This window comes from Microcebus murinus, chromosome 19 (assembly GCF_040939455.1).
Source record: "Microcebus murinus isolate Inina chromosome 19, M.murinus_Inina_mat1.0, whole genome shotgun sequence".
Taxonomy (NCBI): domain Eukaryota; kingdom Metazoa; phylum Chordata; class Mammalia; order Primates; family Cheirogaleidae; genus Microcebus; species Microcebus murinus.
In genome coordinates, this window is record NC_134122.1 from 17,334,079 (window position 1) to 17,357,187 (window position 23,109).

The window sequence follows — 23,109 nt, forward strand, 5'->3', positions numbered from 1 at the left end:
TCTGCAGGTGGCTGCCTCCTCTGCAGATGGTGCGTCCCCTGGGAAGGCCACTGTGGTTGTCCCCTGGGCTGCCTCCCTCTCTGGAAGAAGAGGCTCCAGATGAGGTGCCTCTCAGATCCTGGCTTAAATGGCTTTTTCTATCTTCTGGGTAGATACAGGAAGGACTCCAAGTGACTGGTTACCTGAGTCGTTGCACCTGGTTTGCAAGCCTTGACTCTAACCAGGGTTGCCAAACCTGCGAGTAGTAACTTTTGATCATGTATTAGGTGGCCTCAGCCGTCTTTGGGGCTGATGTCTAAAAGACGTATTGAAAATTGGCTCTCTGGGACCCCATTACGTGTAGACTTGTTTAGCCCTTAGGATGTCTTAAACGTTTTGTGAATTGGACGTCAACATTTTAGAACTGGGCGATTTCACATACACTTGTGGATGTCCAACTCCAAGTTCGCGGAGAAATGATCTTGCTCTCACGTTGGAGCAATCGTTTGGAGCTGAGAGCAGCTGTTTTCATAGCCAGGGCAGGTGTTCACCATTTGTCTCAGTTGATCCCAACCAGATCTGCTTCACTTATTTCTGGCCTTTATAGGCATTTGAATTTGCCAATTCTGATCTGGAAAGTTTTTTTTTTTTTTTCCTTTTTCCTTTTAGGCCTGGCAAAGTTGAGTTTGGTGGGAAATGGCCCACGTTTGGGGTGTTGTGTCTTAGGGGCACGTTGACCACTCCGGTGAGCTGGGTTTAAATCAGAAGAAAGCGTTTGAGTGTAGAAGAGTCTGAGAGGTGATTTAGCATTGACTGCTGGTTTTGTTGCTGCACCTCCACCCTCCAGGGAAGAGTAGAGCGATCCCCGGTGGGTGTGGGTGGCATTGCCGGTGTGCAGCATGCCTGCTTGCTCACAGCATGGGACCACACTCCTCTCCAACGCACATGCTCCTCCCTGGGGTCTTAGCCAGGGTGGGGTCAGCCAGGGAGCCTTGCAGACCTGCCCCACCCTCTCTTACCAAGATTTGGAACCTCTGCAGAGAGCTCCCCAAATCTCTTTAAGTAGCAAGAACTTAGACCTCAGTGCAAACAGTTTGGATTGTGTTCTAGAACTTTGACCCTCAAACAAAACACTGCTGGTGTCTTGGTGGCAGAACGTGTAATTTCTTCTTTGAGGTTGCCTTTCACTTCCATGAATTGGTTTCCGTCTTTATTTCTTGCTGAGGTCAGGGGTGATTTTTAAACATTTTTACCCCAGGTCTCCTAGCCACCTGCTCTGCTGTGGCTAATGGCTGGGAAGGTCACTTTGGAATGTGCGGGGCATGACACATCTGAAGCAGGAGATTCTTTAATTCAGAGCCTGGACAATGGTAGGAATTTTTCAGTGTCGTGAGAAAAAGGCAGAATTCAAGTTTCTAAGGAAATGTGGCCACTTTGGAGATAGGAGTGTCTATTAGTTTTTAATCACCTTTCTTTTTCTCTTCCCCGTCTCCCCAGAGGCAGTGTAGACTAATGGGCATGCACACAGGCTACAAGGCAAGTCCTCGTGAGTTTGAATCCTGGAGTGAGACTTCCTAGGCATAAACAGGGCCAGTCCCAGTACCTACCTTGGAGTTGCTGAGCAGCTCAAGTCATGGCATTATCCAAGATGCTTGGACCACAGCTTGGCGTAGAGTTAGCACTCTGAAAATATCAGCTCTTATAATTGTCCTCAAACTTTCCTGATGGTGGGGCAGCTTGCTCTGCAGGGTTGCTTTGGTATGGAACTGGCTGCCAGGTAAGAGTCCAAATCCAGCTGTGAACATCTAGTCACCCTGTGTCACTGCCTTCTTCAACAGTAGATTCCATCTGGGGAGGAGTAGGGAGGAGTGAGAGAGGGCGTGGGGCAGATTGGCAGTCCTTGAAATTGAGATGCTTAGAATGGGGACATCCAGGAAGGAGGAAGTTTATCCCTTGTACTCAGCATTGCCAGGGACTCATTCTGAAACCATAAAGGAGTTCCTTATTATCTGAGTATTTTTGGTACCAGATATTTCCTCTGAAAGTGAATCTGCTTAAAATAGAATTCACAGTTTATACACAATATTAATACATAAGATTTTGTTCTCTTCCCTAAGTAGGCATCCCAGAGCCTGGCGCCTTAGGTTCCTTTCAGCTTTCTGCTCTACCGTTTCTAGAGAGTGACAGTTATCTTTTTGTCCGAGAAGGAGGTTAGACTCTCCAGTCATCACATTCTTCTTTTAGCCAGCAGGAAGGAGGAAAGGGGTAAAAAAAAAAAATGCAGTGTCCTCAGTGTCACTCACGGAAGTTGCTCAAGATACTTCTGCCTGTATCCTGCTAGCTAGACTTAATCACATCCCCACATCTAGCTGCAAGGGAGCATGTGGCAAATGTGTTTATTTCAGGTAACCACTATTTAGGGGGTGCTTCCATTTCAGAAGTAGAAGCAGAGAGAGGATATAGTCTCTGCCACTCTTGGTTAGGAGGTGTGTAGGATGATCCTAAGTCCAGGAAACCACTGAGAGCTGCCTCCTTGCTCCATGGTGCCGTCCCGGAAACTGGGGATGCTGGTAGGGGTTGGGAGAGGAAGGATGGAAAGTCTGTAAACCATGGGAAGTTACGGATTTATATGTGCTCAGGGGAGCTTAAGAATAAATTTTCTTACTTTTGCACTACTGCCAGAGGACAGAACTCCAAGTTGACAGCCACATAATTTCTCCCTTTTTGTTTCTATTCTATTTCTTACAAAACCGGTATCTGTGAGGTAGTTTAAGAATGCCCTTGGTGGCAGGGAACTGGGCCTGAAGTTCCCTATTGTGAAACTGCCCGAATTCTGGGTTAGAAGTGGGACTCTTTAGACAAGCAAGGCAGGTATCTCTTTACAGTATTCTTTAGAGGAGCTTAGAACCTGCATTTGCGCGTTAATTGTCATTGAGATGAGCCATCGGGTAGGATTAGATTCTTATCCTCAGAAAACTTTGCAGTTTGGCAGAGAGAAATTTTTTTTTATTTTAAAGGAAGCCACCTACTAGAAATAGAGAGGCAATAAAATATAGAGATTCAGAATTCATAGCGTGGGGCTGGAGTCAGATAGAGTTGGGTGTGAATCTCTGATCTGCCACTCATTGTGTGACCTTGGGCAAGTCATCCCCCTGTAGTAACCTTAGTTTCCTCATCTGTGAAATGGGGAAAATAGTACCTAGCACATGGGATTAGACCAAAGAGTCTTGAGGTGGTGCAAAAAAATATCCAAGTAAGTATCAATGACTCCAAATGAGACCATCATTATTACTTGATTAGGTGTAGGAAACTGTGTCAAAGTGGGACAGAGTGAATTCTGGAACTCATTAAATGACTATGCCTCTTTCGTGTACTTAGATGGGTTTTCTTCTTAGCTGTGTTTTCTCCGAGGCTTTGGGTAATACCAGTGAGAACACAGTTCAGTGTCTGGGCCCAGAGAGCCGGGTTTGGTTAGCATTGCCTTTCCTTGTGAGAAAAATCTGAACCTGCCCCTGGACTCTCTAGAAAAACCCCAGTGCACTAATTTTCTGACTATGAAAAGCTAGAATTGATGATCATAATGAGTAAATTGGCTCTTCCCTTTCCAGTGTAGGTTAGAAAACATGTTTTTAAAACCTTCTAATTGATATTGTTCTTTAAAAACTCCAAAGCATTGCATGAATTCAATCACTGTTGTTTTTGTTAATATCAACCTCATAGAAAATAGATTTATTTTTGTGTGTAGTTAACACCTATACATTAAAATTGTATGTACTTTTTTTTTTTTTACAACAAAAATGAATCAAAGGTTAATTTTATTTTTGGCATGGTTTTCCCTACAAACTTATGATATGATACCATACACTCCAAGTTGAACTTTCTCAGTAAAATTATAAAGAGGGCCATTTAAAAAAAAATCACCAAGTCAGGCTGCACGTTATTAGAGATCGCTTCTATTGTTTCACTTCTCTTTCTTCCCAGAAGCAGATCTCAGAGGCCTGTGAGCCAAACTCCACTCACCTTTTGGCTTATTCTGAATGTGTCCTGTGGGTTTCTATGTGGATAAAAGGCAGAGGTTTTTTGATTTCATGTTTGATCATTTGGCTTTTTTCTTTTTCCCACCTGAAGTGGGATTTCAGGCTCAATGTCCCAATCGAAATAAGAAGCTTTGAGTGGGTTAACGCTGGGTCTTAAAAAGGAGGGCTGATTTGGTGGAGAGGCAACAGAAAATTCATTTTTCCCTGTAGAGCACTCAAGGGAAGCCTAAAGCTTTGTCACTGGGCAACAGAATGCCTTTCTAAGTAAATATGGAAAATATGACCCAAAAATCTAGTCGATATGATATACAAGTTCTTAGAAACTAATTTTTAAAAATATATTATTTCCAAGTGCTAGTGATACTCCAGGTACTGCCCAGAACCAGATACAATATATTTATAGTCTATTTAGGTCAATAAATAAAAAGATATAAGAGAGGGTGATTGGTCAAAAGGTAAACTGAAGGTCTGAAAATAATTTATACACATTCTTGCTGTTGGAGTCTCTCTCCTCTCTCTGTCTCTGCCTCTCATTCTGCCTCTTTCTCTCTGTCTTATTCTCTCTCTTTTCATATACATGCACACATGTAATTTACAATCCATGATCTGGTCTTTTGACTCCACAGTCCAGTTAATTCCTGGGTGGGTAGGAGGATCTGCTGAAATATTCATCACCCCTGGCTGATGTCTTCAAAGGTTTGGTCCCTTATTGTTTTTGGAAATCCATCTAATATCATGAATTATTTGACTTCATTCATCCAGTATCCCCATTCAAATTCTGTGATATTCCATAGACAGAATGTTGGCCTTTTTATAGAGAATACATCTACAGTGTTTATGTATGGCATTTGGAGTGTGACGGCTGCTTGAAAATCCGGTGGGAAATTCGTCTGTTCACCACATCCATCTTTTCATTTATCCCTCCATCCATAATTCCATTTATCTATCCATCCATTCATGCATGCATGCATGCATCCATCCATCCATCCATATTTCCATCCATCCTTCTAAAAGGTATTCCCTGATCAATGGATTCTATGAGACAGGAACTATCTTAGATGTTGAGAATATAGTGGTGAATGAGATTGAAAAGATCCCTCTTGTCATGGAGCTTGCAGTGTAGTGGGGGGAGATCAGACTATACAGATCACTGCACTAATATTTAATTGCATTGTTGTTAAGTATTTTGAAGGAAAGGTACTCAGTACTGTGAGGATGTATAATAGAAGGGTGACCCTTCTATTATACAAAGTGAAATCTTTGGTCTGGGAATTTTTTAAAAAGCATAACTTCTCATTCCCATTCTCTGAGGTGATTGGAGAAGGTCTGAGTTGCCAAGGAGCCAGAGCTAAAAATCTGTATCGTAAAACCGCTCACATCCTGGATAAAGATATGCAAGAGACTTATCTTTGTGACATTCTGCGGAGAAACCGTGAATCGTTGTGCCATGGCTGCAAGTAAGATGAGTCTTTGCTAGAGCTAGACTGTTACCTTAAGATGGCTTCTCTCTCAGTTTGACAGACAGAGAACTTTGTCTCCTCTTAGTTCATAACTCTAATAATGAGCTGACTTCCTTTTTGTTCAGGGGTTGCAGTTTGAGGTGGCTGTTCTAAAGCCGAAAAATCAGACAATTTCAGAGGTGGAGGAGCAAGCCTGAGCCAATAGATTCAAAATAAATAAAAAGAGAGAGAAAAAGCATTTCAGTTGAGAGGAATTTTGAGCTGAAAGCCAGTTGGGATTACTCTCAGTGCCTCCCAAACACCTTCCTCACGCTGGGTCCATCTCTGATATACTACAACTGTTCAATCCTTCGGCTTAGGCAGTATTTTCTCTTGTTTGGAAGATCACTTTTAAGTAGCTTCACAGTAAGCAGCATTAAATCACATATGGAGAGAGATCCTTTGTCAATGCTCTTTCCTATCTTTATGATTTCATTAAGGAGAAAGGCTCAGTTTGGTGCTAACATGGCTTTAACACCTGTCTAACATAAATCTGGGCACTTAGTAAATATTCATTGAGTATTCTTTATTTTTTTATTATAAGGAACTGCAGGGAATTATGAGAACATAAAGATATGTTAGTTTATACCTGCAAGCCAATTTTTTTTTTTTTTTTGCACTTTTACCTAATGTTTAGCTTCATCCTATTCCACCTCTGGGCTTGATTTTGTACCAGCTATTCCTCCTAGTAAATAGAGAAGGAAAGTTCACTGTCTTTTCTGGAAATGTTTGGTGTTAGAAGGGAGCTCAATGTTCCAAAGGATTGAAAGGCACAGGAAAGGTCTGGTAGAGACAGTAGGAGTTAGGCACCCAGATAATTTTTAAATTTTTTAATAGAGATGGGATCTTGCTATGTTGCCTAGGCTGGTCTTGAACTCCTGGCCTCAAGTGACCCTTCCCACCTTGGCCTCCCAAAGCACTGGGATTATAGGCATGAGCCATTGGGTTGGGCTTGTTGTTACCTTTTAATTGTCCTTTGTCCTGCTTGTTTATGTGTCCTGGGTATCTCATTTCCCCTCAGCCCATATGCAGAAGGTTGTCCTACTGAGTCAGAATGGGAACTCGAACCCAGACCAGAAGGGCTCTGATCCTCTCCTGTTGAGTCTTGGCATTTGCTGAGTAGATGGAAATAACTGGGTCAACATATGCAACATCATTAGTTCAACAATATCCATGCTTCTGGGGGAATTCTAGTACTCTTTTCTTTCACCTTGCTAATGCCCAGAGACCAGACTTTGGGCTTCTAGAGAGGCTGTATAAAATTGGGCTAGTTCAGGCTCAAAAATCAAACAGACCTGATTTTAAATCCTGGCTCTTTCTCTCCCTGGCTCTGTGACATTGGCACAGGTAAAACATGATCCTGCCTTTATTTACCCATCCATCCGTCCATCCATCCATCCATCCATCCATCCATCCATCCATCCATCCATCCATCCATCCACTCAGCCATTCTTCCATCCTTCCATTCACACTTCCATTTAGCTTTCTATCTATTCATTCAATAAATATTTATTGAGTGCCTGCCATGTGTCAGGCACTGTTCTAGGCAATGGAACTAGAGCAATGAACAAAGCATGATCCCTGACTTCATGGCATTTATGTCCTAGCGGAAGGAGCACAGCAGTAAATAAACTACATAGAACAAATATGTTGTGCCATGTCAGGTTGCAATATGGGGTTTGAAGAGAAACAAGACACTGTCTTTGCCCTTGAAGATCCTCCTGGTCTTTTTTTTTTGGGGGGGGGGGATGCATGGACAGAGAGGCAGAAGAGAGACCCTTCTGGAAGGGCTCCCTCCTCCCTCTTTTTTTTTTATTTCGGCATATTATGGGGGTACAGATTTTAAGGTTTCAATAAATGCCCATTTCCCCCCCTCCCCCCAAAAGTCTGAGTCTCCCTCATGACCATCACCTAGATGGTGCACATCTCACTCATTATGTATGTATATACCCGCCCCTCCCCCCTCCCACCTGCCCAATACCCTATTACTGTAGTACCTATGTGTCCACTTAGGTGCTACTCAGTTAATACCTCCTGGTCTTTTGAAGGGAGAATAGCACATGGCCAGTCAGCTCTGGGGCATAATGAGAAGAGCTACGCCAAGGGTGTAGAAGCGCTCTGGATGACAGCCCTACTCCTCCTGGGAGGCGTGGAGAAGGTTCCACAGAGGAGGTGACATTTGCGAACAGTCTTACAGCAGGAGTAGGAGTTCCCAGATTGACAAGGGGGTGGGGGCCGGGGAGGGCGTTCCAGGCAGAGGAGGGCCCCAGTTGAGACGTGGAGGAGAGAGAATGGGGCACACGCAGGGAACAGGAAGAAGAGAGTGTGGGGGAGGAGCTAGTGGGAGATGAACGTCACGCGGGAGGGTTTGGCCCTTGTGAAGGCAGTGTAGCGACTAGGAAGTGGTTGTTGTCATTGCTTCAAAGCGGGATGTGTGGGGGTGAGTGAATGGGCCAAATGTTTGAAAAAGAGGAGCATGAAAATGCCTTTTGAAACAATAATTGCCATGACTCAAATCCTGAAATTCCAGGCTTGTGGAGTTGGAGGTCAGGCGGGAGACACGGAGACAGCCATTTAGAAGCACTGGGGACACATTGCCGGAGCACCTGGGGCTGTAGCTATTTCTCACATCCTAAAGAGACGTTTGGAATTTCGCGTCAGTCATGGTGTTGATCGTTCTATTCTGAGGGGTGGTTACTAGGTTATTTTTGTGGTTCTAACAATAGGGACATCTCCCTACTGCATCCTTAGGCGTGGAGGAGGGCCCTAGAAATGCTTTTTTCCCCTGAAAGGAATCCTCCCACTCTCTCTCCCTCTCTACTGCTGTCATTTACCCAGGGGCACGTGTTTACTGAGCACATGCTGCACACGGTGGCGAGGAGTTTGTGCTTCGGAGACAGAAAGGCTTCGGTTTAAATCTTGGCTTCTTGCTGTGGGACCTCGAGCAAGTTATTTAGCCTCTTTGAGCTTTTGTTTCTTTATAGGTAACAGGAAATAATAATAGTGCCTAGTTTATAGGACATATGCGTAGTGTTTCCTTAGCACCCTGCCTGACGTACAGTAAGCACTGGATAAGCAGCAGCTGTTTCTGTTCTTCCTGGGACTGGGTGCAGTCCTTGTCCTTACCGAGTTTGTAATCTTGTTGGGGAGGCAAGATGAATGCCCCTGAATCGAGGAGACGATGGAAGAATGGATGTGCTTACATGTCGTGGTCAACAGCCTGAGCTGCAACTTACAATGGATCTGGGAGAGAAGCACTTAGCGGGGGCCAGAGAGGTGATTTGAACGTGAATGAGTGCAGGGCTTTCTGAGAAACTCACGCCTGGCTTGTGATGCTTTAATTTGTGGGAAACCTCAGAAAGTTGAATTGAAATCTGTGATCACCCCATCTGCTGACCTCATTGTGAAAATGTATTGGTAGCGTCTCAACTTCCAATAGATTTGTGACCAGGTTACCTTTCAAATTCGAGTTCCTTTCACCCTTTGGGTGGAGTGTTTGTGTGCTCTTTTGGGTTGAGGAAGCTGGCAAGTCGTGTGGGTGAAGGAGGAGGGTGAAGTCTGCAGGACTGTTGCTTGTTTCTTTGTGGGTGGTGGTTTTTATGGGATAGCCCTGTATCAAAGGTTTTCCTTTCCTCCCTCCTAAAGGTGGGGACCATTCTTTAGAGTTTAGGCAATGCTACAAATGAGGATTTTGATAGTTATTTGGATTTCTTTTGTGGGTAGTTTTAAAAATAGTTATCTGGATAAATTTGACGGGCAAAATTTGTGACTGTGAGTATTGATAATTCTATCTGGACCAAACAGTACATTTAGGGAAGCAGGACTGGCATATAGAGTGGAGAGGAATCTGTTTTTATTTCAACTGGAAAGTCATCTTTTGGTAGTTGACTTTCTTTTTAAATAATTTATTATTAATATTATTTTTGATTGACAAATCACAAATGTATAAAGTTATGGTATGGTATACAATGTGATGTGTTGATATATGTATATGATGTGGCATTAAATCAATCTAATTAACATTCATCACTTTGTTTACCTATCATTTTTTATGGTGAGACATTTGAAATTTATTCTCTTAGTTCTTTTGAAATATATGATACATTGTTATTGACTGTATTACCCTGCTGTGCAGCAGATCTCAAAACCTATTCCTCCTGCCTATCTGAAACTTTGTGTCCTTTGATCAACAACTCTCCATTCCCTCCCCCCACCCCTGGTAACCATTATTCTACTCTCTACTTATATGAGTTCTACTTTATTAGATTCTACATGTAAGTGAGATCATGCTGTATTTGTCTTTCTGTGCATGGCTTATTTTACTTAGCATAATGTTCTCCAGATTCATTTATGTTGTCAAAAAAATCACAGGATTTCCCTCTTTTGAAGGCTGAATAGTATTCCATTTATGTATATACCACATTTTATTTATCCACTTATCCATTGATGGACACTTAGGTTGTTTCCATATCTTGGCTATTATGAATAATGCTGCAATCAATATGGGAATGTAGTTATCCCTTTGTCATATTGATTTCAGTTCTTTCATTTTATTTATTTATTTATTTTTTTAACAGACAGGTTCTCACTCTGTCACTCAGGCTGAAATCCAGTGGTACAATCATAGTTCACTGCAGCCTTGAACTCCTGGCCTCAAGTTATCCTCCTGCCTTAGCCTCCTGAGTAGGTAGCTGGGACTTGAGACCCATGCCACACCGGACTAATTTTTCTGTTTTTTGTAGAGGTGGGGTCTTTCTCTTGCTCAGATTGGTCTTGAACTCCTGAGATCAACCAATCCTCCCACCTCGGCCTCCCAGAGTGCTAGGATTACAGGTGTGAGCCACTGCACCCAGCCCAGGGTTTTCCATATATAAGATCATGTCATTAGCAAATAGAGACAATTTTACTTCTTCATTTCCTATTAGGATGCCTTTTATTTCTTTTTCTTGCCTAATTGCTCTGGCTAGGACTTTCAATACTATGTTGAACAGAGTGGGTAAGAGTGGACATCCCTGATCTTAGAGGAAAAGATTTCAGCTTTTGAGCACTGAGAATAATGTTAGCTATGGGTTTGTTGGAATAGAGCCTTTATTATGTTGAGATACATTCCCTCTGTACATAATCTGTTGATAGTTTTTTTCATGAAAGGGTCTTGAATTTTTTCAAATGCTTTTTCTGTATATATTGAAATGATCATATGATATTTATACTTCATTTTGTTAAAATGGTGTATTACATTTATTGATTTGCGTGCATTGAATCATCTTTGTATCCCAGGAATAAAACCACTTGATCATGGTGAATGATTCTTTTAATGTGTTCTTGGATTCTATTTGCTAATTTTTTTTTTTTAAGATTTAGGGTCTTGCTCTGTCACCCAGGCTGGAGTGCAGTGGTGCAATTACAGCTCACTGCAGCCTCAAACTCATGGGCTCAAGCGATCCTCCTGTCTCAGCCTCCCGAGTAGCTGGGAGTACAGGCAAATGCTGCCATGCCCGGCAACTTTTTCTTATTTTTTGTAGAGATGGAGTCTTGCTATGTTGCCCAAGCTTGTCTAGAACTCCTCATGGTTTGCTAATATTTTTTGAGGCTTTTGGCACCTATGTTCATCAAGATATTGGCCTATAATTTTCTCTTCTTGTAGTATTTTCATCTGGCCTTGGTATCAGGTTAATGCTAGCCTCATAAAATGAGTTTGCAAATGTTCCTTCTGCTTTGATTTTTGGGAAGAGCTTGAAAACAATTGGCACTCAGATCAAGAAAAAGAACATTGCCAGCACCCCCAGAAGCCTCTCGTAATCTCTCAATTATTCTTGGAATCCCCCAAGAATAATTATTGTACTATCTTAATTTTTATTACCTATGATTACTTTCACATGTCCAGAACATCAAGCAAATGGAATCATATGGAATGTACTCTTTCATGTCTGTATAGCTCCATTCACTTATGCCCATTTTTCTGTTACATATATTATACTTTGATACAAAATTTAAAAAGCACAAAGTTTTGTGTTACTGAGGCTGAATCTGAGAAATGTTTGTTGGTGCCTTTTTAGTTTTGCATGCAGAAGTGAAATCTGTATGGGAGACAGGCACCTTCTGGGATCACCCATTGAGGAATGGTGCCATTTGCCTTCTTGGGGGGGACATCTGCTTCCCGTTTCAATGTTGCCCATCGGTTGCAAACTGTACAAGAAGGCAGCCAGGGAATTCTGACAATTTTCCCACCCAATAATTGAGCTCTGTTATTGCCAGGAAAACTTGAGCTCACCAGCCATTTTTAGGGCTTCAATTTTAAAAATTCTGTATTATTAAGGTATTAGAATCTGGTAAAGCTGCTGTTACTGATAAGCCTTGAAGCCTCCATGGCTTGGTGGAAAAGGGTTTATTTCTCACTCTCATCACTAACCATTGCAGAGGATCCTGGTCAGGAAATCTTCCACGCAGTCACGCAGGGCCCCAGGGTCGTCTCCACTGGGCTAGTGGAATGGGAGAGGGAACATTTCAAAGCACTTCAGCTTGGAAGGAATGTGTATTGCTTCTGCTCATGTTCTATTGACCAGAGAACTGCAGGGGGTCCTGGGACCTGTTGACTTAGCTCTGTGTCCAGGAGAAATCCTGCTCCATGCCCAAAGCCATGGCTTCTTTTTACTTCCTTTGTGGTGGTGTATCCAGCGTTATCTCTCACTTGACTAATAAAACCAAGACGTGAAACTCTAGACCTCTTTATCTTATCAGACATACTAGGGGGAGAGCAAGGTCTGTTTGTGATACTAAGAGTGACATAAAGAAGCACTCTCCTTGCTTTTAGCCCTTAGAACAATCTGGTTCTTGTCAGAACGTCCAGTTTTCCCATCAATCAGAATTCTCGCCTCTTCTGGCTGCCAGTGGACGTTGTGAGTGCTTCCGTCTGAGTCGGGGGTAGGATCACCCAGTTAGTTCTCTTCATTTGCTCGTTGGTCATATCTCCTGTAGAAGAATCCTTCGGTAGTTCTACTTCCGAAGTTCTTCCAGTTCTACTTAAACTGGACACCTAACAAATCAGTTATCTATTGTTGTGTAACAAATAGCCTCAAAGCTTAGTGGTGGAAGATAACCACCATTTTATTTCATTCTGGTTTCTGTGGGTCAGTGATGTGGGCTGGGCTCAGCTGGGTGGTCTGTCTGGCCCGGGCAGGGATTGGCTGTTCTCAGCTGGGTTCACTCGCCCACCTGGAGCCTCAGCAGAGATGCCTGGGACAACCGGGGCCTTTCTCTGGATGGTCTCTCATCTTCAGTGGGCTAGCCTGAGCTTGGCCACATGGTGACGTGCATTCCCTGGGCATGAGCAGAAGCTGCAGGGCTTCTCGAAGCCCAGGCTCAGAACTCTCGTAGTGTCGCCTCTGCTATATTCTTTAGTGATAGCAAATCACAAGCCCACCCCAGAAATTAAGAAGGAAATAGAGGAGAGAAGAGACTCCTCCTCTTAATGGGAGAAGCTGCAAATAATTCGTGACATTTTTGGAACCTACTGCACTAATTTCAATATGGCCCTTGTGATTGCTTAGCTCTCTAAAACATGCTCTGGTATAATAGGCATCTTCTGAAATGAACTGGAATCTTTGGCGGGCCCCAAGTGAGTGTTTGCTGCTTATACCTGATAATAATAGTACCTACCCCATAGGCAAGTGGTAGGGCCAAATGAGATGCTGTATGTAAAGGGTACAGCCCAGGACTCAGTACACATGGAACACTGAAAACTACCACCAGTACCACTGAATACTACCGTCATTACTAATGAGGACTACCACCATTACTACTGAGTGCTACTACCATTACTACTGAGTATTATTCTGACTACTACTACCACTACTACTGAATACTGTCACTGTTACTATTGAATAATACCACCAAATACTACAATTACTACCACTTGACACTACACTAAAAGCCTGAGATTCAGAGAAAAACGCAAAGCCCTTGCACTTGAGAAGAGAGAGATCAGAGCAGGAGATGGATGTGTGAGTGAGTTCGTGTAACAGAGTGCGGTCAGTGTGATCACAGAGCTGTGATGCAGTGTGGATGAGGTCTTATGGCAGGTCAGGAACTTGGGTTCAGACCTCACCTCCTCCCCTGATCACATATGGGGTCTTGTGCACCTTTCTCTTTTAAGTTTTGGTTTCCTTACCCGTGAAACAAAAATAAAGGCACAGCCTACCCCCTAGGATGCCACGTGGATTAAATGAGTTGGGGCATGCAAAGAACATGTGATTACTCCTTAAATGTTAGTTCTGAAAAAAAATATAAATTCTTAAAAGTGCCCTTGTAAATATGTGCTAAATGCATATTAGTTCTCCTCTTGCAACTCTGGCTAACATTGTTGGCGCATTGTCTTTAAAGATGAAGATTTGCACGCAGGTGATTTACTGGGGGAGAGGCTCTTAAGAACAACACCTGTAAAGGGGAGAAGTTGAGCCGTGGTGCCATCATTGTAATAGAGGCCAAAGCCGATCCCATGGCTGGAGCTGGGGTGGCTCTTCAGGATTGGCACAGTGAGGGCCTGCATCAAGAGGGCATTGGCGGTGCCTGCTCTGGGGAAGGAAGCGTTACCTGGGGTAAGGCAGCTCCCCTCTGCAAGGGAGGACTCCCAGGGGGGACACAGCTGTGAGCCATTGGTTTTCAACACTCCCAGCAGCTGGGGCAATGAGTGCCTCGGCCTTGCAGATGGGGGTAGGAGGGTCTGGGGGTTCACTATGTGCTTCTAGGTCTCTTTTAGAGGTTCCTTTCACACTATACCTCCTTGGTCACTGGTAAACGTGGAGAGCTGTCCCTTCACAGAACTAAATTAGTCACACCCAGATTCATAGACTGTGTGTTACCAGAACTGGAATGCAAGTCACAGAGATGTGACTAGGGACATGGGAATGGCTTGCCCAAAGTCATCCAGCTACCAGAGAAGAGAGCTGGGATTCATCTCCAAGCAATGGGACTTCATACCCTACCCTTCCTTCTCTCATGCCACGCTCTCCTGAATCACAGGAGATTCCAACCTCTCTTCGAAGCCTGGATTACATAACTTCAATGACTTGCTGCCCTTACCCCTTATACAAGATTGCAGCTCCACTCTGGGAAGAGTTTTTAAAAAAATTTCTCTACATGCATTTTTAAAACTGTGGATCATCACGTATGAGAGGGCCATGAAATCGATTTAGTAGTTCATGAGCACCAAGAAAAAATGGAGTAGAAAATATCAGAATGCATCATCCTTAGGAAGGATAAGTATTGTTTCAGAAGGCTTTTATTTCTTATATATTAAGACATATTTAGGCGTATGTGTCAAAGTGTAAAATGTGTTTCTTACAGTGGGTAATTGGCAACATAGTTTAAAATCATTGTGAAAAATATAGAGAGGAGGCACTGGAGGCTCATGACATTGGCCCACGGACTGTTGAGGTTTTATTTATTTTTAGGGATGATATAAATGCATTGTTTCAGATTTTTTATAATTAGAAGTTTTATTCTTTTCCCATCACAATATCCCAAGATTATTTTTTTTTATTATTTTTTTTGTTTTGTTTTCAAAGACAAAAAATATTTTAATACTCATTTCCTATCTTTGGAGATATATGATGATTTTTTTTTCCTTTTTTTATTTTGGCATATTATGGGGGTACAGATTTTAAGGTTTCAATAAATGCCCATTTCCCCCCCTCCAAGATTATTTTGATTATCATCTTTGAGCGTTAACGGATTACAGGTGAAAGTTATTTTTCCAAATAGAATTTTAAGTATGGTATAAGAGGTTTTTCTGAAAAATGGAATTATTGGTTTTGGTGGAACTGCCTGGCCTGGCCGGTCACTTGGGTGAAGTGTCAGAGTGCTGTGTCGAGTGCTGGCAGAGATCTGTCCCTCTCCTGCAGAGAGAAGGAGCTGCTTATCCTGGGGGATAATGTGGGCTGAGAAAGAAGTGTTCTCTGAGCAGGATAGGCACAGAGGGAGGAGGAGGAGGTGTTTAGGGGCTGTACAGAGCCGCTGCCGGAAGGTGTGGGCACAGTGTGCCGGCACGGAGGTGGGCTGGATCCCCAGGGTGGGACTCTGCTGGGGACAGCCCCCAGCTGGGACCTCCAAGGGCTGGGATTCAGTGTGTGTTTATGTTTTCTGGTGTCCCTGGCAGGTGGGGGCGCACATGACAGTGGCCTCATCGTATTTCCCTCCTGACCTTTTCTGATTTGGGGCCCAAGGGCCACAGGGGGCCCAGAGCACTCCAGATGGGACAATAAGCCCTGTCCAAGAGAAAAATGACACCAGGGCTAGGCCTGTCTCTGCTTGTGTGTGTGTGTGTGTGTGTGTGTGTGTGTGTGTGTGTTACTGCAGTCCCTAGAAGGGCCTCTATTATTTGGGCAGATGGGCCAGTGGAACTTTTCATTTCCAAACAATCTTCCGAGGCCGGGCACGGTGGCTCACGCCTGTAATCCTAGCACTCTGGGAGGCCGAGGCAGGCGGATTGCTCAAGGTCAGGAGTTCAAAACCAGCCTGAGCGAGACCCCGTCTCTACTATAAAAAAATAGAAAGAAATTAATTGGCCAACTAATATATATGGAAAAAACTAACCGGGCATGGTGGCGCATGCCTGTAGTCCCAGATACTTGGGAGGCTGAGGCAGGAGGATTGCTTGAACCCAGGAGTTTGAGGTTGCTGTGAGCTAGGCTGACACCACGACTCTCACTCTAGCCTGGGCAACACAGGGAGACTCTGTCTCAAAAACACACACATACACACACACACTAAAAAAACCCACAAATAATCTTCCGCTAAGATTTCAAATGCTGCTGACTCGAGCTGACGTGTATTGAGTACTCACTCTGTGCCCGACACTGTTCTAAGCACTTTACAAATATTAACTTATTTAATCCTCACAACAGCCCTACGCGGTTGCTACTATTATCATTCCCTTTTTTTTTTTTTTTTTGAGACAGAGTCTCACTTTGTTGCCCAGGCTAGAGTGAGTGCCGTGGTGTCAGCCTAACTCACAGCAACTTCAAACTCCTGGGCTCAAGCGATCCTGCTGCCTCAGCCTCCCGAGTAGCTGGGACTACAGGCATGCGCCACCATGCCCGGCTGATTTTTTCTATATATTAGTTGGCCAATTAATTTCTTTCTATTTATAGTAGAGATGGGGTCTCGCTCTTGCTCAGGCTGGTTTCGAACTCCTGACCTCGAGCAATCCGCCCGCCTCGGCCTCCCAGAGTGCTAGGATTACAGGCGTGAGCCACCGCGCCCGGCCTTATCATTCCCTTTTTATGCTGAGAAAACCTAGGAGCAGAGAATTGAGAAATTTTCCCAAAGTTATGAATAGTTAGGATCCAAACATAGGTTTGGGTTTAGGGTTGTATCAGAGGAAGGTAGAGCCCCAGAATCGAGGATGATGATGATGATGATAGTGATGATGATGAAGGCAGCTGATATCGGAGTGCTTGCAGTGAGCTGGGCATTTCACACGCCTTATCCCTTGGAGTGTTCACCTTCCATTAGGATTTGCTGCTATTATCCCCGTTCATAGATAAGCAAATAGGCTTAGAGAAGACGATAAAGAATTGCCTGAAGGACTGCAGTGCCAGGGTTGAATTCAGGTCTGTGGGGATCAGATTCTGAGATCCCGGCCACTAAGGTGAGGGGCTTAGGGTGGCAGCTGGTGGGGAAGCCCCAGAAACGCAAGGCAGACTGGCAGCGGGGCAGCTCTGGCAAGCAGGGTGGTGGGATGGCCCCTCTCTCAGGGCCAGGAGAGCGTGCTTGCCACGGCCGTGCACGAAACTGGCAAAATTTGACAGGAAGTGAAAATTCTCTAGTGGGAGACATGTAACCATTAACATTTTTTGTTTCCAGTGAGAGAATTTGCACATCTCTAGATTTTTTTTTTAGCCACAGCCCTGAATAAGGAATTCGGAAAGGAATTCGGCTTCTAGGTTGAGGTCTTTCAATGGTCACATGACCACAGTCAGCTGATTTCTTCATGTCTAAGTTGCTGGGCTGGGAGGACAGGCTGAGAACTGTGAAATTCATTGAGTCATTTGGAAGGAAGAGGGTGACATACAGCAGGCACGTCCACGGGGTGATACTTCCCTGATGAGCTCTTTTAATGTACGGAGGCACTGAGTCGACCCTTCACACGTACGATCTCATTGAATGTCCATTGTACCCCAGGAAGTAAGTCTCATTGCTAACTCCACGAAGCGACTAAGGCTTAGAGACATTAATTAAGTCACTTGCCCCGGGTCTCAAAGCTAAGAAGTATTTGAAGAGGGTGGCAAGCCCAGGCACTCGGATTCTGAAGTTTGCAGGTTCAAGGGCTCTGCCCCAGCCCCGGTCAGTCTTTGGCTAGGGCACAGGAGGTGGCACACGAGGTGTGGGGTCTGACATGGTAAGTGTGAGATCCCAGTGTGTCTCTTCCAAAGCCCACTCAGAAGACAGTGATGTAAAAGGATAGCTCGGAGTGGTCTAGCCGGCATATCCAGCCACCCTCCGATGGGTGGGGGGAGACACAGGCAAATAGGGCTTGTTTCTGTCCTCAAGCACAGACTTGTAGGAAGGACCCATAAGCCAAACCCTTAGACACAGGGTGGTGTGCGCGGGGATGGTGGGGAGGGGAAGTGTGGGAGCAGCTCGCTTTCCAGGGCCCTGGGGAGCCGCAAGGAGGAACCTGCATTCTCAGGTGGGGGGTTTGAGGCAGAGGAGGCGTGGTGAAAGCATGGGGAAGAATGTCAGTGAGGTGGGAGGGAGGAGAGAGAGAGAGAACAGTTTCAGGGGGAAGGTGGGGGGAGGAGCACAGACGGAAGTGAGGAGTGAAGGGCAAATGGGTGGGAAATAAATGAAGTTTAGAGGCCAGTTGAGAAATCTTGCCTAATGAGAAATCTTCTATTTTCTTTGCAAAGTAGGAGAGAGAGAGAGAGAGAGAGAGAGAGAGAGAGAGAGAGAGAGAGAGAGAGAGAGAGAGAGAGAAATGAGATCTGCATTCAAATCCTGTGACCCCGGCATCCTCAGCTTCCTCATTTTACAAAGGGGTGAATAACAGCAACAGGACCTTACCCCATAGAGTCTTCAGGATCAAACGTGGCAGTGTTTGTGTTTGCCTGGCACATAGTGCAAAAGAAAAAAAAAAAAAGAAAAAAAAAGCAGTGAGAACATTGTCAGCTATTGCAGTAGTGCTGGTTTGGGTATTGATGAACAGGGGCATCACAGATAGCAGCAGAAAATGCCAGAAGAACAGAAAACTGCAGGCACAAGATAGTGAATTAGCATTGGATATGTTGAGTTTGAGTTTCCTGTGGTATGTCAGGCATAGTGTCCAAAGGCAATTGGGAATAATGAGAAGCCAAAGATGGAGGTAAAGATTTGGGAGTTAATCATACAGGGTGTATTTTTTTTTTTTCTAGCAAGGCCCATCACTTCAGAAATAGGGGTGTATTTAAAAAAAAATCTAATGCATGTTACTGGTGGTACTCAAAGAACTTAATAATGTAAGACATTAGGCAACACGGAATTACATCTAGCTGGAGATTGCTTGATCCCACCAGAAACAAGCCTCCTTTCTGTCTAACATACGGCAAAACTGATGCCGGAGAGGTTAAGTCACTTCCCCAGTGTCACAGAGTAAGCCAGTGGCAGAGCCCGGGCCCAAATTCAGGCTGCTGCACCTGATGTCCCAGCTCCCTCCAGGGGATCCGGGTGGATCGTGTCTCGGAATAGTCTGGCAGTTTGGGTTCAGTTTCACGTTTGGCATGGAGAGTGCCTGCCCTTGTGGTATCACTGTGGCAGCCACAGAGCTGAGCTGGGCAGTTTTATGGCAGCCTTGAGTCAGTTTTGTCCCTTTCCAATCAGGATCCCTCGACCAGCTCCTTTATTAAAGGCTGGAATTGAACAGGCCAATTTCCAAGGCAGAGTTTGGGATAGAAACTATATCAGTCAGCGCCAAGGAGGTGTCTGATTTTATTATTTATTCGACAATCTTTTTACCAAAGTAAAAGTCAGTAGTAAGTTGTGGTTAAAAGAGAGGAAGTTCAGAGTTCAGTAATTTTTTTTCTCTCTGCCTTTTTTTTTTTTTTTAAATAAAAGAGGAAGTTACTGCTCTTATTTTTGCACCAGCCTGTCACTAATGGGTATGGGGTGAAATCTTAGCTAAGCTGAGGTCAGACTTCAAACATAGTAATAAGGGTCTCCCTTGTTCTTTTGAGGGACACTGGCATGAAGGTTCTGACTTTCAGACAATGCGCAGAGCCATAAAAAAGAATTCTAGAAAAATCTTACGATTTTTATTCATTTTAGGAACAGAAATGGTCCCCTCCAAAATAGAGTCATTTCGAGTTCTCTTTCCTAACCGCTATGTCTGCTCAGTGAACTTTCTCACCCTTAGGGACCGTGTTCCAGGCTCCTTGCTTGTATTACTGGAAGTGCCCCTGACATCAAGAGTCAAAGAATATTTATTGAGCACCTACTGTATGCCAGATACTGGGGATGCAGCAGTAAGACAGTTCTTGCTAGGTGTGGGGCATGGTGGTTCACGCCTATAATCCTAGCACCCTGGGAGGTTAAGGTGGGAGGATCACTTGAGGCCAGGAGTTTGAGACCAGCCTGAGCAACAGCGAGACCCCGTGTCTACTAAAAATTAGAAAAATTGGCTGGGGGTGGTAGTGCTCACCTGTAGTCCCCACTACTTGGGAAGCTGAGGCAGGAGAGTCGCTTGAGCCTAGGAGTTTGAGGTTGCAGTGAGCTATCATGACACATTTGCATTCTGGCCTGGGTGACAGAGTAAGACTCTGTCTCAAAAAAAAAAAAAAAAAAAAGAAAACAACAACAACAACAAAAAACCCAAAACACAAAAAACACCATTCTTGCTCCCCATGTAATTTACATTCTAGTTGACAGGCAATAAACAAGATAAACAAACAAAGAAAAGAGGTTATCTTCGAATGTGGTAAGTGGTGGGGAAGAGAAAAACATACAGACTTCTTAAAGCAGACATCTATTTTGGGGGCAGGGTGCCAAGATCAAACAGGAAACCTAGGGTGGAGCCACCTTGCCCGTTCCCTGAGTGGAGATAGGGCATTTCTTATGACTGGGGCCTCTCAGATTTCTTAATGCGAGAAGCAGCGAATGGATCTGAATGGGCTCTTCTTGGGCAGGCACTCCCTGTGTTCCATCCAGGGCCTCTGTGTTGGTCTCTTACTTCCCTCTGTTGTTATAGGTTTGATCCATTACACTTGGCTCAGATTCTGCCCTTTGGGCTGGAAGGAGCTGAGTGAAGAAGGTTCTGGAAAGGTAGACTTCAGCCCAGAATGGGAAGGGCTCTGGATGTCATGCTAAAGGAGTCTGCCTTTTAGACTTTGCATTTCTACTCTCCATCCTCCTCTTCAAGAGTTCAGAACCCCTTCTGGGCCAAATTGCTCCCCCACCCCAGCTCTAAGGGTTCCTGATGGATTCCCCTCCATCCCTAACATATTTCTCCTCTTTTCACGCTAAAGAAGTAGGATAAGAGCAGCAATTGTTAACTTGATTGATTGTAAATTGCCTGCATTAAAATGTTAATTATCGCCCCTGGGAAGGGATTAAGCCTTTAGGTCTCTAGGCTACTAGAATAGAAAAAAGCCAGGTGTGCCATGGTTTACAGTTTGTTTCTGAGAGTAAAAGGAAATCATCAGGGGAGCTAGAGACCTCAGTCATGGGGTAATAATTATGGCCACATTTATCCCCCTAAGCATATTTTCTGCTGATCCTAGAGCCAGCTAGATTTTGTGACCCACCATGCATGATAGAGTGAGGTTGTCCTGCTGTGTTAAAAAAATTAAGTTCATAAGAGATGCATAATCATAATCTCATTAAGATAAAATTACACATCATAGATAAGGTTAAAGACCCTTTGACTCTTTTGACATCCCAGTCCAGGTCCCCTCTCCCAGTAGCCACCATTGTTTGTGAATTTGATGGCTCCTTTTAGAGTTCCATAGTATTCCATAGTATGAACTTTCTCTCGTGTATGTGGCCACTTCCTCCTTGATGAACATTTAGATTCTTTTTTGGAAGGGTGGTGTCTATTAAAAACAGTATGGCAATGAGCATCTTTCTACACATCTCACACATATGCAAGTGTTTCTCTAGTTCCTGAGAAGTAGAATGGCTTGGCCATGGGATATACACGATTCAGCTTTTAATAGATATTGCCAACTGTTCTCCAAAGTGGCTGGACCAGTGTATACTCCCACCAACAGCGTGTGTTTCTGTTTCACTGCATCTTTCCTAAATCATGATATTATTAGGCTTTAACATTTTTTTTTCTAATTTGACGTGAGAAATATAGCATTTAATTTTATGAGCATTTTTTTATTACTAGTGAGATTGGACAGCTTTTTATATATTTGACAATTGTATTTCATCTTCTATGAATATTTGCCCCCCTTTTACATTTTATTATTGATTTTTAGGCATTTTTACTTTAATCTACTAGACACTGATCCTTTGCTAGTTATTTATGTTTGTGTTTGTCCTGGTCTATTTTCATGAAGTCCCAAGTCCTGTGTCATGCTAGTGACTGGAATGACAGGCTCCCTTATTATTGGTTGACTTCTTGAAGGCTTACAAAGTGTTTCCAAGCAATCAATTATTCCCACTTTACAGGTGAGAAAACTGAGACTCAGAGAGATTGTGTTTAGCTCAGAGTCACAACTTGTGCAGTTATAGGTAGACTTTGAAAACCTGAGCAGACTTAGACCAAACTGCTGTGAGCCACAGGGAGATGATTATTTCTAACCTTTCACTGTTAGCCAGACACTTCTACTTGGTACCTCTAGAGAGAAGTCTTTAATTATTCATCTCTTTTCCAAGTAATTGGTGGCAAGTCCTCCAGCTGAGAGATGCAGCAGACTTGGTTGCTAAAAGCATCTGCCACACACAAAACAGGGGGAACCGGCTCAAAAAACCCTTTGGGTCTGTTTTCTGAGGGTCTCCTTGTAATGATAGCAGCTTTTTGCTGAAATATCCTGTGAACAGAAAGCTGGAGAAACCAATGTTGCCATGGTCCACACCCACTTACCACTTTCAGAAATGACCTCTGCACTGTCATATTTTTTTTTTTTGGGTCCTTCAAAATGAATCAGAAATCTTTTATAGATGGAAGCAAGGTCAGGCTGTCTTTATGGACTCCCAGGGAGCAATATACTGACCCATAGTACAAGTGCGAAGCAAAAAAATAAAATTCAGATGTATATAGCTGGTATAAGCAAAGCCTTCCCTATACTGGGTGACAGTATAGGTGCTAGGCATTGGTTTGAAATACTTGAACTTTTATACTCTGGAATATGTACTGGCATTAGTAAGAGTTTCTATTTCTTGAATATTTATTTGGGCCAGGCACAGGGATAAGCTATACATATGAATTGTCTCATTTAATTTTCACGATAACATGTAAGTACTTCATTGTCTCCATTTTATGGATAAATGATATGGCTCCATTATTTTACCTGTTCAAAGTCATATAACAAATAAGTGGAAGGGCCATGATTTAAATGCCAAAATATATGCTCTTAATTCCTACACTAATGTTATGATGTCAATAATAGAACCATTTT

At 43.7% G+C, this 23,109-nt stretch overlaps 1 protein-coding gene across 2 annotated transcripts in view; it reads left to right on the plus strand.

Annotated features, from left to right (window-relative positions):
* The window catches only part of PRKCB (protein kinase C beta), a 301,234-nt gene that overhangs the window by 1,788 nt on the left and 276,337 nt on the right, over positions 1 to 23,109 (plus strand). The gene's annotated exons all lie outside the window — the stretch shown is intronic.